Raw genomic sequence first — 14,003 nt, forward strand, 5'->3', positions numbered from 1 at the left:
ACATGGTCTCTGTACACCAGGCTCCCAGTCTAGGGGGAGACACACATAAATAGTTAACTATAGAATCATATTAATCTTGCTAAAATCCAACTATATATGTTGAAAATTCTAGGGAGAAACAGATGGGAGTGATTACTGTTACCTCGATGAGGACAAAGAAAGCTTCATAGGAGGTGATATTTGAACTGGGTCTTAAAATTTGAGAGGAAATTGACCATTCAGGCCAGGTCACACATTACAAGTTGGGGGCGCAGCAAGAGCGAAGAAATGGTGTGATAAAGGTGCATGGCTTATCTAAAGAATAGTCTAACTAAACCATGGAGCACATCAATGGGTTGGCAGGATTGAGGAAGGAGAGAAACTGCCTAAGGGTAAAATAATTGAAGGATTGTCTTAGGCCAGGTAATGAACTACCTCATATGCTGTGAAGTTGATGTGTTTAAGCCGTGAACATTCCAATTTAAGCTACAGGACTGGGAAACAATTGTACCCCAAATATATCAAACCGGTGCCTCTTCTTTAAAACTTCTCTAATGGTTTCTGCTCCCCTAAACTCCTCTCAGTGGCTATATCCCTCAGGGTCTGCTCTGTGTACACAAGGTTTAGCAGTAAGCACACATTGATTTGTACAGGCTCTTTCTCTTTCCTTTGTGTTCTTTGTGTTTTTTCCTTTGTGTTCTTTGCCCCTATCCACCTCTTCCAAACCCATGTTTCAGCTTCTTGGAGGCAAGTCTAAGCCAAGCAATTAATTATGGGAATCTTCATTACCTCACCAAAGCTAAAGTCAGAAGCCCCCTGGTTAAGGGTTCTCCACTAGAGCTCTGCCCCCAGGGGTCTCTGATTCTGTGGGCTCTCAGGGGATCCTTAAGGAAAGCTGAGGTGGAAGTTCCCCTACCTCCACCAGTGTTTCCTCATCTTCACTGCCAAGGTGGTGCTGCTGTGCACTGTTCACAGGGCTCCACTCTCACTCACGTGGCACCTGCCACATACAGCCTTAGACAGCTGTCACACCATCTCCCATTTTTCATGGCACTCAGCGTCTACCAAACAAGCATGTCACAAAGGGTTTTAAGGGAACCTAAAATCAGCAACTTCATTTTCGAAGAGAATGGCTGTCATGAATAGTTGACAGAAATCCTGCATCTTCACTATCTAAGCATTGGTAATCGTGCAGAAGCTAAATGCTTTTGCCGCTCCATAGAGTTAAATTCTGGAACTACTTTCAGGGTATATGTGATTAGTGTTTTTCAAACCTTATTCTTGAATTGGGATTCCAGAAGTTCATTAGTATTTTTTTTAAAAGCTCCACGGGCAATTTTGATAAATATTTTGAGCGGAGTACCTCTAGATTAGAAAGTTAGCACTACTTTTGAAATGTAATCGGGACTGTAGTTGTCACATTCTATGTAGAATGGGATGCTTTTTTGGTTGTCAAGAAACCAAAGATAAAAATTTTTTAAATGATGTTTTAGAATTTCTACCGCATCCATTTGGGCGTTACCCAATGAACTCACAAGAGACTCCGAGAAAGAAATCGAAGCTACGGGGAACCAGGATCATGTGTAAATCTGACCACATGTCCAATCAGCCCCTGACAGTCCCTGCTGACCCAGCATAATTACAAATTGACCTCCTTTTGCTTTCAAAAGTATTCCAGTTTGGATTATAAATGATATGCTCACTCTATCTGTATTGGATTCCTGGACTGTGAGAGCCCATTTTCTATGTAGCTGATACTTGAGGGAACTTTGAGACACTCTTTTTTCATAAAGACCAAGAGGAAAGGAAAGCCAGATAGCTTTCTAGGTGTTAATTAATAAATCAATACAAAATATTTCCTTATTTGAGAGACCTAGATACTTATATTTAGAAAAACTACCTAGCTTAATCAGTTATTTTAGAAATAACTTCCTTTCTATAGAAAGGAAGTATTAACAGAAATCAATAGTCACATTTTTTAGAAAAGGTTCAGAGAAACTAACGTGAGCAGAGCATGCCTTGGTGAAAAGTATGCTAAATTAGAGGGACATGAGCATCCTGCTAATCAGAGAAAGGATGAAATGTCCTATAAGTCATCTTTCTTAGTTTCTTCTAATTCTTTGCTCACCAGATGACATTCTGAATCCTGATAGGAACTATTTAAGTCTGATGATCAGAAGAGGGGGGATTCTCAACGAAGATGCTGAGCCTTAGTAGCTCTGCAGAAGAATACTTCCACTGTCACTCTTTAAAAATTGCCATTTTAGCTTATACATCAGCCCACGTGTGTTTGGGATTGTCTCAGTGAGGGTGACGACTTGCCACTGAGCCCAGCCCCTGTGCCGGCAAACCTGATGAGTAAACCTGAGCCATTGGCAAACCTATTTAGGTTGTGGATCCCAAGCTTTGGGGAGCTTGGAAATCAGCTGGAGGACTTGTTAAGACTCAGAGCACTGGGTGCCACTCCCAGAGCTTCCAATTTAGTTTGTGTGGCGTGGAGCATGTACGACTCTAATAAGCCCCCAAGTATTCTGGACGCTGGGCCATACCCTGATAACCACTCATCCAAATAATCCCACCTTTTGATACCTCCTTGAACCTAGCTGCTGGCCTCCCCAGAGCCTCCATCTACCTTTTCTCCTATTTGGAACTCCAGCTTAACAGCCTTTAAACTTGTAGCAAAGAGAGTTCAGAATAGTGTGTCTAATCCATATACTTGACTCCCAAAGCCAATTGTGTCATCATTTGTTTGTACTTTGTAAGAAAGCATTTACCATATGGATAAGGAGTCCCATGGGAAATTCACAGAATTTCTTATATTCATCTCTCAGGGCAAATCACAGAGGAGTGGTTTGACTTTAAAGCAAGCACTTCTTGTACACTCTATTTTAGAGAGCTGTGTGGTGATCTCAATTTGAAAACATCTTTTACTCCCCAAACACACTCATGGACATTCACACCCATACAAATGTACATATGCAAGCATACGCACCCTACAAAATATATTACGAAAGTACAAAAATGATTAGAAAATGAAACTCACCATATATCTCAAAAGGTCTGTATAACTTGAGTCATAAGCCAGCTTTATGCTTTTTATATGTTTGGATATTGTCATCTGACATGGGCAGAAAGTCACCAGTCTTCCCACTACATTGCTTCCCGGGGGTCTGGGAAAGCAGCCTTTGAGTGAAGACTATTAGGGAGCTGAGAAGCAATCCCTATAAAATCACGAGGGTCTGTTTTAGGAAGGGTCATTTTAACTCATCTACAAAATCCTTTAATTAAAAAATAAATGAAGCAGGCGTTTTAAATGTATTAGTTACAATTCTACATTAACAGAAGTAACAAGATAATATTACAATCTCCAGTCACTAGCAAAGAAAGGAGAAAAAGCAAAAGAAACAATCGTCAAAAATAGGACTGGCCAAACATCCTGCTCACCAAAAGATTAGAGCAAATCACTCCAAAAATGTCCAAAATATTTTTAAATTTAAGTTTAAATGTAGTAAAATGCAATTTGATATTTTACTTCATTTTTAGGTCTTCTGGCCTAATCTGGACATAAAGCTTTTTGGACTGTTTGAAAAGAACAGTTTATGAATTTAAGATAGATTTGTCATTTAACTTATTCTGTTATATCCTCTAAGTAAACCAAATTAATGTGTGCATTAGCAAAGAACAATTGTCACTTGAATTCTCAGCAAAAATTGTTGTATTCAAGTACATTTTTAAAGCTTGAAATTTGACTCATTCTCCAATAAACCAAGTCCAGTAGGTTTAACTAGTTCTGAATCATGGATCCCTTTGAAAGCCAGCCCCCTCTCCCAAGAAAAATAAATGCGGCTACACAGACAGAATTTTGAAGATGCATCATAGTGTCCTTCAATGCTCTAAAACCCACTGATGAGCCTCCAGTTGAGGGTCTTATATAGGGTTACAAGAAGGAGGCTGAACTTGAAGTTAGGTGTCCTGCCTTGACTCCTTTCTGATCACAGCACCACACCAAGCAGATATCTGACCCCACCATGGTACACCTCCTCTTGGCTTCCTCATCAGTGAAAAGAAGGAGCTGAGCCAGAGGATTATTTTGGTCTCTTGTCCCCAAATATGTGATCGTCAGTCATCTGTGATGAATCATCAAGGCTAGTTCTTTTCCTTTTATTTGTTCCTTCTGTCCCATAGTTATTTCTGGGGTTTGGGATCTGTATCCCTATTGATTCTCCTTAACCCTGTTCTTTAATTAATTTAAGGAAACTCTTCTTTCTGTCATTCCCTCCCTCCACCACTTTCTCCTCTCTTTATAAGGCCTAACTTTTGATATAGTATATTTTAAAGGAAGAAGGAACAACCCCAACTCCACAGAGGCCACACTGGACCAGTATGTAGGTCAGCTTGGTTGTTGGGGACTTTCTTGGCTCAAACTTCAATAGGAGAAGATGGTTGGAAAGTTAACTGCATTCAGCATAAGTTAGCTTATGGTAACTGAAGATTCTATATGCCATGTCACTTTATATTCTATGAAGCTTTTCTGTTATACTATGATTTTTAAAATATATTTTTTAATGTTGGTTTTTACGGATTGAAAATGCAAACAAGGTTTTGATAGGAAAAGCTACATTTCTGGTAGAAAGCATAAGAGAAACAGTGGCACAGTGGTGACAGGGAAGAGAACTCTCTGGGGACACAGTGGAACACTGGGAGTTTGGAGTGGGGGAATTACACCTTAGAGCATCCTTATCCTAAGCAGTATTTTTCAAGAATGTTCTAAAGCCTTTTCAAAGTCCTAATGTTACACTCTCTTTGTGTGCCCCTACATTTTGCTGATACTTATGCTATAGATCTTAGTACATTGTTTGCAACTATTAGTTTTTCCTCTTGTCTCTACCAAGGAAGTATGAATTCCTCCGCAGATTACTCCCTGCCCCATTATCCTTTGAATTCCAAGGATGGGTACTTAAGAGATGCTCTAAATATTACTGTAATATCCCTATAATTATTACTGGTCAAGTAATAAAAGGAATGGGGAAATAGCTCGATAAACTTTTCTACAGTGGTTTCTTGTCTGCTATATCCACTGACAAATCGTAAAAAGCCTAGAACGGTGCTTGGCACATGGTACTCTCTCATCAAGTATATTAATAATATAATATAACATATATTATAATATAATAAATATATTAGTCCATACATATTTGAATGAGTATACATATTAGAGAATATATTAGAGAGTTACTCAAAGATTAATAAAAATAATTAAGAAATTTTGTGACCAAATTCAGGGCACATGGAGAATATCACATTGAAAACATATTAATGGGTAATTATGTTCCATTATCCCAGACTAGGCCCTGAAAAGTGATAGTTTGTCCCTTCTGAGGAAATCTCTGAGGATTCTTACAGACCCGGGGAGCTAGAGGATGAAGTCAGTGTCTGAGAATCTGGAAGAAGCATATCAAATTTTAACAGTATAATCTAGTTAAGATAAACAAATCTCCTATAGTTACTATAATTATTCTCATGAGTAGTAGATGTATATTTAATTACTGAGAAATTCACTAGAGGTACTAATGATCAATATTGGAAAAACCATTAGTCCAATGATAATTTCTCCCATAACACTTAAATCCAATCTGTGTGGTCATGTAGTTAAAACATAACAAATGTCTTCTAAGTCAGCAATTCTTTGCACTTTCATTCAAGGCCATTATTCTTGATGAGACGGAACAATCAAAAGAGGAATGGCCATAGCCAGTTCTGGATGTCATTAGCATTACCTGAAATTTCAGTAATGGGAAAAAGATGCTCATACTTCTCTCATCAGCTTGTTATGTTATAATCTTCTGTCATGACCACTCATATTTACATCCATAGACTGGATGAAACAAAGCTATTAGATTGGCTTGCAGGAGTTCTTTTAAAAATCTATTCCCTTTTACTTTTTGCACTTGACATATTCAAAATTTTTGTTTTTCCAATTTGAAAAATAAACTGTATAACATATTTAAAAGAACTAAGAAGTTGTTTCTGTTCAAGTTATTAGCATTATTGTCAATAAAATAGTTGAAAAAAGAATGTCCTATTTGAGAAATAAGGTCAAATGCCAGCCTATTGTTGCTTATAGTAATAATATGATATACAGATTTTAAAAACATTCTTCCCAATAAATTCTATTCAAAGATGAAATATTCAGAATATTGCAGCTTCTAACTTTATCTGAAGATCATTATCCAATGCCCATTGAGAGTATTACCACAGGGTCTAAATATTTGGCAGTCTCAGTGTTTGCTATTGCAATACTAAGCAGGACTACGTTTTCCTGTGTCATTGGTTCATTTAAAAGGGCAAGTAGCAGAAATGAAAGAATTACAGGAAATAGAAGAGAGGAAGAATCTTCTAGAAAGAACACATCTATACTAGAGACTACCATGGTGAAGTATGTGCTGTAATTCTACTACTGTTTCACACATGTGTAGTTTACTTAAAGGTTTTCTAATAAGTGTTTGAATGTGTGACTTTCAAAAGAAGCAGACTTACTGGATGAAAGAGAATCGATAGAAACCAAGTGTTTCTAAGAGAGCACATGGTCTTAATCAAGAAAAGACCAACAGAAATTAAACAGGACAGCTGATAAAAGACAGAAAATCATTCAGATGTATAGATTTAAAAAGAAAACATGCTATATTTAAACCTACTATAGATTTATCTTGAGAATAAATTAATTTCATAACTGCACTCAGTATCTGAAACATACCCTCAGAGATTCTGCTCGTTACCCCCAAAACTTTGGAAGTAGAACTTAATTAACATCATAAGCAACTCCAGAGAAAGATTTAGTAAGAGTCTAACTATTCCTTAAATGGTAAGAAAACAAATGTGGACAACTATTACAGAAAGCATTGGTCTTTGGGGGAGGTAAGAGCCTAATACTGAATACTTCCCCAAATCAAGCTTAACTTGTTTTAGAAAATTAGCAATTGTATTCAGTTTATACACACTTGATTTTATAAGTTCAATCCTGGAGTATTGGAACATGAATATTTAAGGTAGGGAAATCAAGATGATTTCTGGTCTCTATTTTCCCCATCTGGCAATGGAAACACCCAGTCCAGGGGAAATGTTCACTTATCTTTTAATTGCTTATCTGCTAAATAATATTCATTCATCCATTCTACCAATATAAATTCATGTTCTTGAACTAACCTAAGCTAGTTTGGCTCTTCAGTGATTGTCAGGTTCTTTGGTAGCTACCAGAAGTAAAATGTTTTGGAGTCATAAGACCCATTCCGTATCCTGCCCTTGGTGGTTACAATCAAAGCCAGCACCAGACCAGATTGTGACAAACTACACTTATTAGCAAATAGGAATGAAAACACCACACATCTTGTTTTTATAAGCCTGGGGTAGTCCTTCTTTCTATTGTCAGGAGACTCCAGCAGTTTTTTGCATGAGCCGCTCACTTCAATATATAGGGCATAATTTTGACTGCAGGACTATCCAGCGCTTCATGGGATCAGGCAACAAAGAGCATGATGAAGTGCCAAAATTGGATTCTGCAGACTAGTAGACATACATCAGAAAGATGTGAGACTCAGGACTCGGTCTCTTCACACACTGTGTTCATCCAGGCTACTAGTGGCCTTGTATTTTGACTTAAGAAACCCGTCTATGCTAATGAACCAACTCTCTGGTGTAGATTTCAGTAATGATGTTTGGTGTGCTGAAGAAGCTACCTCTGGATGTTGATTCCTAATTAGGGTATTTCAAACACTAACTACTATCTCTAGTTTGTAGATTAAAGACTAAAATTAATTTACACATATACACTGTACCATTTTTTAATTAAAGTACTAGATAAATATTAGACTCTCCTAGATGGGCAGGGATAGCACTGGGTCCTATGTGTACATAATGAGCAAAACAAGAAGGTAAACACTCAGGTTAATATAGAATTCAAATTTTTGGTAAGACTAATTAAGGTGGCTGATGATCTCCAAGGTACTGATGGGGGACGACAGTTGAAAAGGAATAAACATTGATGAAAGCGAACTATCCACTGTCACTGGCTGGTGAGTTTCCCTCTCATACTTCTCTTACTTTGGATGTTTGAGACAGGGAGTTGGCAGGTAAACATGCCAAGCAGTTGTGAGTGCAGATAAATGAGAATAAATGCAGACAAGTCCCCAAATACAGGCTACTCGATCCTTTCTTCAGCCTTCCTTCAATCATGGTGTTTCTATCTGAAGTCAGTGCTCTGAAATGTCTAGAATTTTGAGCTCAAGTTTAGCCAACATTCTTGGCACAGGCATAGTGTTCTCTTGATTAACGGTTTAGAAATGAAACCAAAAAAAGCTTTATATTTGTTTATAGAGGGTTTTTTTGTTTGTTTTCTTTCTTTTTTTTTTTTTTAAGAAGGTGAAATCTCTTACTCAGCTTAACTTTGAAGGCTAAAATCAGGATTAGGCATTAACATGTTCACTTACACAAACACACTTGTAGCCAGAGAAGCATTTTTCTTGTTTCCAGTAATCAGATACTATTGGTTAGGCAAAATAACAATTGCTGGTTTTGGATTAATGTGCACCGTTCCCACATTTGTATGTCTGTCAAAAGAGGGCCTACGATGAAAAGAAAAAGTGTTTTCTGCTCACTTTTCCTTCTAGGTTCTCCCATCATTCTACAGCTTACTATCTTCCAACTTCTCATCCCCTTCATCTTGGTGGAGACTCCGAAGTATTACCTGTAATATCTCTAGCCACCAGTGGCTACAGATATGATGCAGGAGAGAAAAAGGGTTAAGGATGGGAATAAGCCAAACATGTATGTGGTCTGGTTTCTCTTTAATCTTCTCCCTCACTCTCACCTGCTAAAGAAGTCTGTCACCCTTCCAAGAGGACACCATACCCATCCATGCATCTCTTCTGTGTAGTTCCTCATCCTACTACCTCTTTCCAAACACAATCTCCCTTTAAACCAACAGAAGAAATTTGTAAACTTTTCTTAGTGTTTCCTTTTGTCTGCTTCACTTCCTTCTTTGGAATTATCCTTTCCTTAAAGAAGAACAATTTGGACCTTCTCTGGATGACTTTAAAAATCTGTGGGTGGATGGGAGAACACCCTGATATCTCCCAAGAAGAGGGGCTGACTCAATGATTTTAACCTAACAGATAACATGAAAACATATCTATTAAAAATTTGCTGCCTTTTCTTCCTCCAATTCTGGTACCTTGTTCCACTGGCACCCACCCCATGGCCCCAATTGCCTCCTATCTGTCTGTATCATTTATTCATTCCTTATTTTGAGGGTGCATTACCTCTCACTAGAGCTGACACATAAGCTCCACAAGGGGAAGAATCTATCTAAAACTGTGCCTCAAGTGGAGTAAGTGCTCAGGCACTATGTGCTGATGAAAGTGGGGAGGATTCATTCCTGAGTTGACTGTGAATGACTGTCTCTGTTTTTCATGTCATGTGCTCCATCAAGCCATTAAAGACCCGAGAAATCACAATAATCCTTAGTAACCACATATCCTAAAAGGATGATGATATCTGTACCTTAATAGGTAATTTCACCACAGACATCCCAGTATGTTTGTGCTTCTAGAACTAGGAAAGCCAATAAGAAGGAAGGGTACAAAACCAAATCCTAAGGCACATCCAAAGACTGACTTTGATAATAAAGGCCTCACAGATTATCACTCAACCAGGTGTCATCCTGCATGAATATTAAAGATTAATATTTAAGAGAAATAATATAGTCAAGTGTCTTCCTGGGAGCGTATTAATACTATACAGACTTTTTTTAATTTGGCAAACTTTCTGAGTAAAATGAGTAAGTAGTTTCCTTTTGCAAAGAGCTATTGAAAGTAATTGTACATTCAACACTTACAGAGTATTTTTTTCATCTTGTAAGAGGATAATTTGCTAAACTTGATTAAAAATCAGACACTGAACTAGATCTATCTGAGATTGTCAAATATACTATTGAGTGGCTTTAATCAAATTCAGCATTATTATCTTTTTATTTGCTTTTACTCTGCCTGCAGGTACAATAAAGTGAAAATATGTAAGCAATGGAGCATATTTATAATACTAGTCAGAGTGCCAGGTGGGTTGTAAAATAAATGTAATTGTTTTCAAAGATTGAACCAGATTAGCATGGATTAACACATTCATTTTGAAATCCATGGCAGGGAGTATTCTCAGCATGCCTTCAAACAACCCTTGTTACTCTGTTTATATCCTATCTTACTACTACCAAATCACTACCCCATAAAACAGGGAGCATTTTAACTTTGTTCATTTTCATATGAAAGAAATACAATTTATTAAACAAGACAAGAAAGCAGTTGTCTGCCATATTGAAGGCCAGATTTGCAGTGATTTGCACTCTGGCTTTCAGCAGATGAACAACAGTGACAGACATGGAAGCCAGAATTGTGACTGCAATAAATATTCATAACTGCGCCTGCCCAAGGAGCAAAGGGAGGGCATCTCTGTTTGCAGCACATGACTAGTAGAGGATGAATCAGGGTCCGACTGTCTAACACACAGCAGCTCAGAACCCTGGGTAATGCTATGCTGAAATCTCTCATCCAGGAGGAACGGCATTACTGGGTGATTTTGCAGTGCCCTTGACTCGTGTGAAGTGAAATCTTTCAGATATGCCCTGCTGATGCCACTAACCCTCCTCTCTAGCCTTAAAATAAACCTCCTTGAAAAAGGGTGTTGTCAGTGTATGATATCCAACAGTGGAGATCTGCCCTGGCTGGGGGGGTGGGGGTGGGAGGGAGTGGCTTCTGATGCAATATAGGACACAAGGCTGACTACAGGAACCCTGCCCAATTTTAAGAGCAATCAGTCCTTGGTGAATTATACACATTGAAGCTAAAAGAAATGTGTGTTTTATAGAGTCTCTGGGCAGGCTCAATGCCGGCAGATCTTGATCCTCTCATTCTAGTTATCAGTATCCTTTCATTTTGCATTAAAAGACTAGAAGCCATTACTGTATTTATTGTAGGGTTCTTGTCAACTGAGCAATGTAGAAAAGTCACACAAGAAATATCAATTGGATTTCCTGAGCAACTGGTCAGTCTTCCAAACAAATAATATTCCTTTGTTTTTGTTTTGTTTAGGGCACTAGGAAACTTGGAGTAGCAACATTTGTGTTCCAGATTTAGTCACTATGTGAGACCTTCCCCTTGAATTTCTATGTACCACTTCTCCTATGTTTTCATCCAAATATCCCACCATTCTCCACTTGGCTTGATTGTTTTTAGTTTACCTTATTTATCGTATGGATTTTTGTAAATAAGGCTAAGTCCGTTCTGGAAGGAACACAATACCTAACACATACATACCTGTATTGACTAACAAAATGGCCAATGGTATGAAGAAGTGGCTGCAGTTATGGACATTAAATTGAGGTTATTCATCCTCACTATGGTTTAGTCAGAATCATAAATATTCTAACATCACCCAATGCGATATCTGTAGCTATATATAGATACAGACTATTTCTGAACTACTTAACCTGATAGATTCCCTATAGTTATTGACTAATATCTAAATAATTTACTGGGGTGCAATACTACCAGTTTCACAATAGAAATGGAATACTGTCCTAGGATGTTTTCTTCTGGCTCTTAGTAAATTCTGGATGTGATACATGTGATCGTGTGTCATTTCTCCTGTGCATCTGATCACTGTGTGAGGTTTGGTGCGCCAGAGTCAGGCTCATTTTCAATGATGTCATTGATTGCTCCAGGGATGAATACTTAGAAAGCCTTGACTTTTAAACCTTCCCTGACTCTTCAGCTTCCCAGAATAAGCGTGAGTGAGATCTCTTCAAGAATGAAATAATTTCTCCCTTTTCAGTTGCCATGGACAGCTCACATGCTCAGCAAATGTAAAACATGCTTGGCTCTGAGAAAGTAGATTTTGCAGCACCCAGGTCCTGTGTGGGAATCTCTTTATGATCCATATGGATGTTGAATGTTGTTGCAAGGGGAATGCTGTTATGTTTTTCCATACACTTGGGCTTACTCATGATATAGAATGCTGAGGGGTGAAAACAACGGGTCCTATTCCCTGAGACAACAAAAAGTGGATATTTTAAAAACGTGACTGTGAAATATTATTCTCAGGCCAAATTGCCTTGTTTGTGCCTTGATCTATACTCGTTTGTCTCTCTGTCTACACTGGGTTTCTTACGGTGTCCTATTAACCATCAGATGTGTCCATGAAGTAACAGCTAGGAAAACAAACCAGGGACAGTTTGTCCTTTCTCAAAGCCTGACCTCTCACAGCTCATGTTTTCATGCTAAGAGAACAGATACATCAAGAAAACACATTATTCAGAACTACAAGCAAAGAGAGACATCTCTGAAATTGTTTTCTCTGGAGCCCTTAACCACAATTATACGAAATATGGATAAAAACATCCTCAAATTTCAGCATTTTATCCACAGTTTGTTTATATCATTGTTTCATTTGCCTCTAATTCTTTCAAAAAAAAAATTGCTTCCACCAATTACTTTGGTGTTCTCATGGCTGGAAGCATTTTCCTGACAGAGTAACATGCACAGTGGAGAGCTGAGTACCTTGCTTGGATAATGCATGTCAGAGAACTCATGCCGCCATCTTGGCCCACTCGGTGGAGAGTGAGTTGCCTGGGGTATATAGATGGCATTCAGGAGACCTGGTCTGAGCCTCAGCTTTAACTCCTATTCTGCTACCTCAGTCGAATAATTTAGCTACTCTGGACAGTTTTTATTTCATATATTAATGAAGGGGTAGTACTAAATGATCTCTAAAGCATTTTCTAAGCTCAAACTGGCCACGGTCTTCACATTTCATCTATGTAGCACATACTTAACTTGATGGGTTGGCCTTTGTAAAAGCAGTCCAAGTAATGAGCTTTGTTTATTTTTTCTCATTTAATCTCCTTTACCACGATCAGTACTTCTCTGTCTCATTCCCATCCTAACACACCTGAGAAAGGCGATACTCTCCCATCAGAGACATTGACTCCCTTGTTCCACAGTGGGTGCAGCCTGGGAACTGGCCCAAGGAAGCATCAGAATTTTGGATGGAGGAAGGAAATATGTACTGAGCAACCCCCCCACTCCCTGATTCAGCTCCTTAAGAATCACTGAACTGAGTTGTCCATTGTGAGTAACAGGGAAACCTTCCTGTGCTGATAATCAGGATTACTCTTGAATTTCCAAAGTGACCCTACTCACGTGTATTCCAAAGCCACCAAAGCACCATTCTCAAAGTCTGCTTGCCTCCTCAAAACCTTCTGATGCAGTCATTCTTTGCTTATATTGTTCAAAATCCATCCTGAGCACTGGGTTAAAACCCCCAGCTCCAGGGGATTAAAAGCTCCCGTATTCATCATCCACCTTGTGGTTATTATTTTATCTACCTCTCAATGTCTGCTACGAACTAAGTTGCATGTCTACTTCAGATAGACAATATCATAATTTATTTATGATCCACCGAATGTCCCAAGTACTCCTGGTATCTTCAGATGTACATTCTGCTAAGTATGTTCCTAAATGAATCTTTACAAGTAGGCATGATTTACTCCTCACTTACCTGTGATAAGTAAGCATGATTCTGAAACTTCACAAAAACGGGATCAGGGAATTTTAGCATTTTCACAAACACCTAAATAAATGTAGCTTAGATCATTCTAATCTTTAGAAACATGACAACTTTGGATCTTTGTGCCCAGTTTGTTGTGTAGTTTTTTGTTTTTTGGTTTTTTTTTTTTTTTTTTTTTTTGGTGATGTGTAACCTCAATAGTAAATTTTCATATGGCTTTGAAGATGATACAACAATAAAACTCATGACATATGGCTCACCCATTAATCTTTATTCTGCCGGTCTGCAATGGGAAAGGAATAAGTGTTATCCAGGTTTTACAGTAAAGAAACCAAGGCAGTGTGATCAGTCTAAGCTATTAGGTCAGAGAAAAATGGGGTTAAAAATGAACCCTAGCTTCTCAGTGCTCCACC

The 14,003-nt window shown here is 38.2% G+C and overlaps 1 protein-coding gene across 2 annotated transcripts in view; it reads left to right on the top strand.

Annotated features, from left to right (window-relative positions):
- Positions 1-14,003, top strand: part of GPC6 (glypican 6) — a 1,082,045-nt gene that overhangs the window by 763,507 nt on the left and 304,535 nt on the right. The window lies entirely within an intron of this gene.

Source organism: Canis lupus, chromosome 22 (assembly GCF_011100685.1).
Source record: "Canis lupus familiaris isolate Mischka breed German Shepherd chromosome 22, alternate assembly UU_Cfam_GSD_1.0, whole genome shotgun sequence".
NCBI lineage: Eukaryota > Metazoa > Chordata > Mammalia > Carnivora > Canidae > Canis > Canis lupus.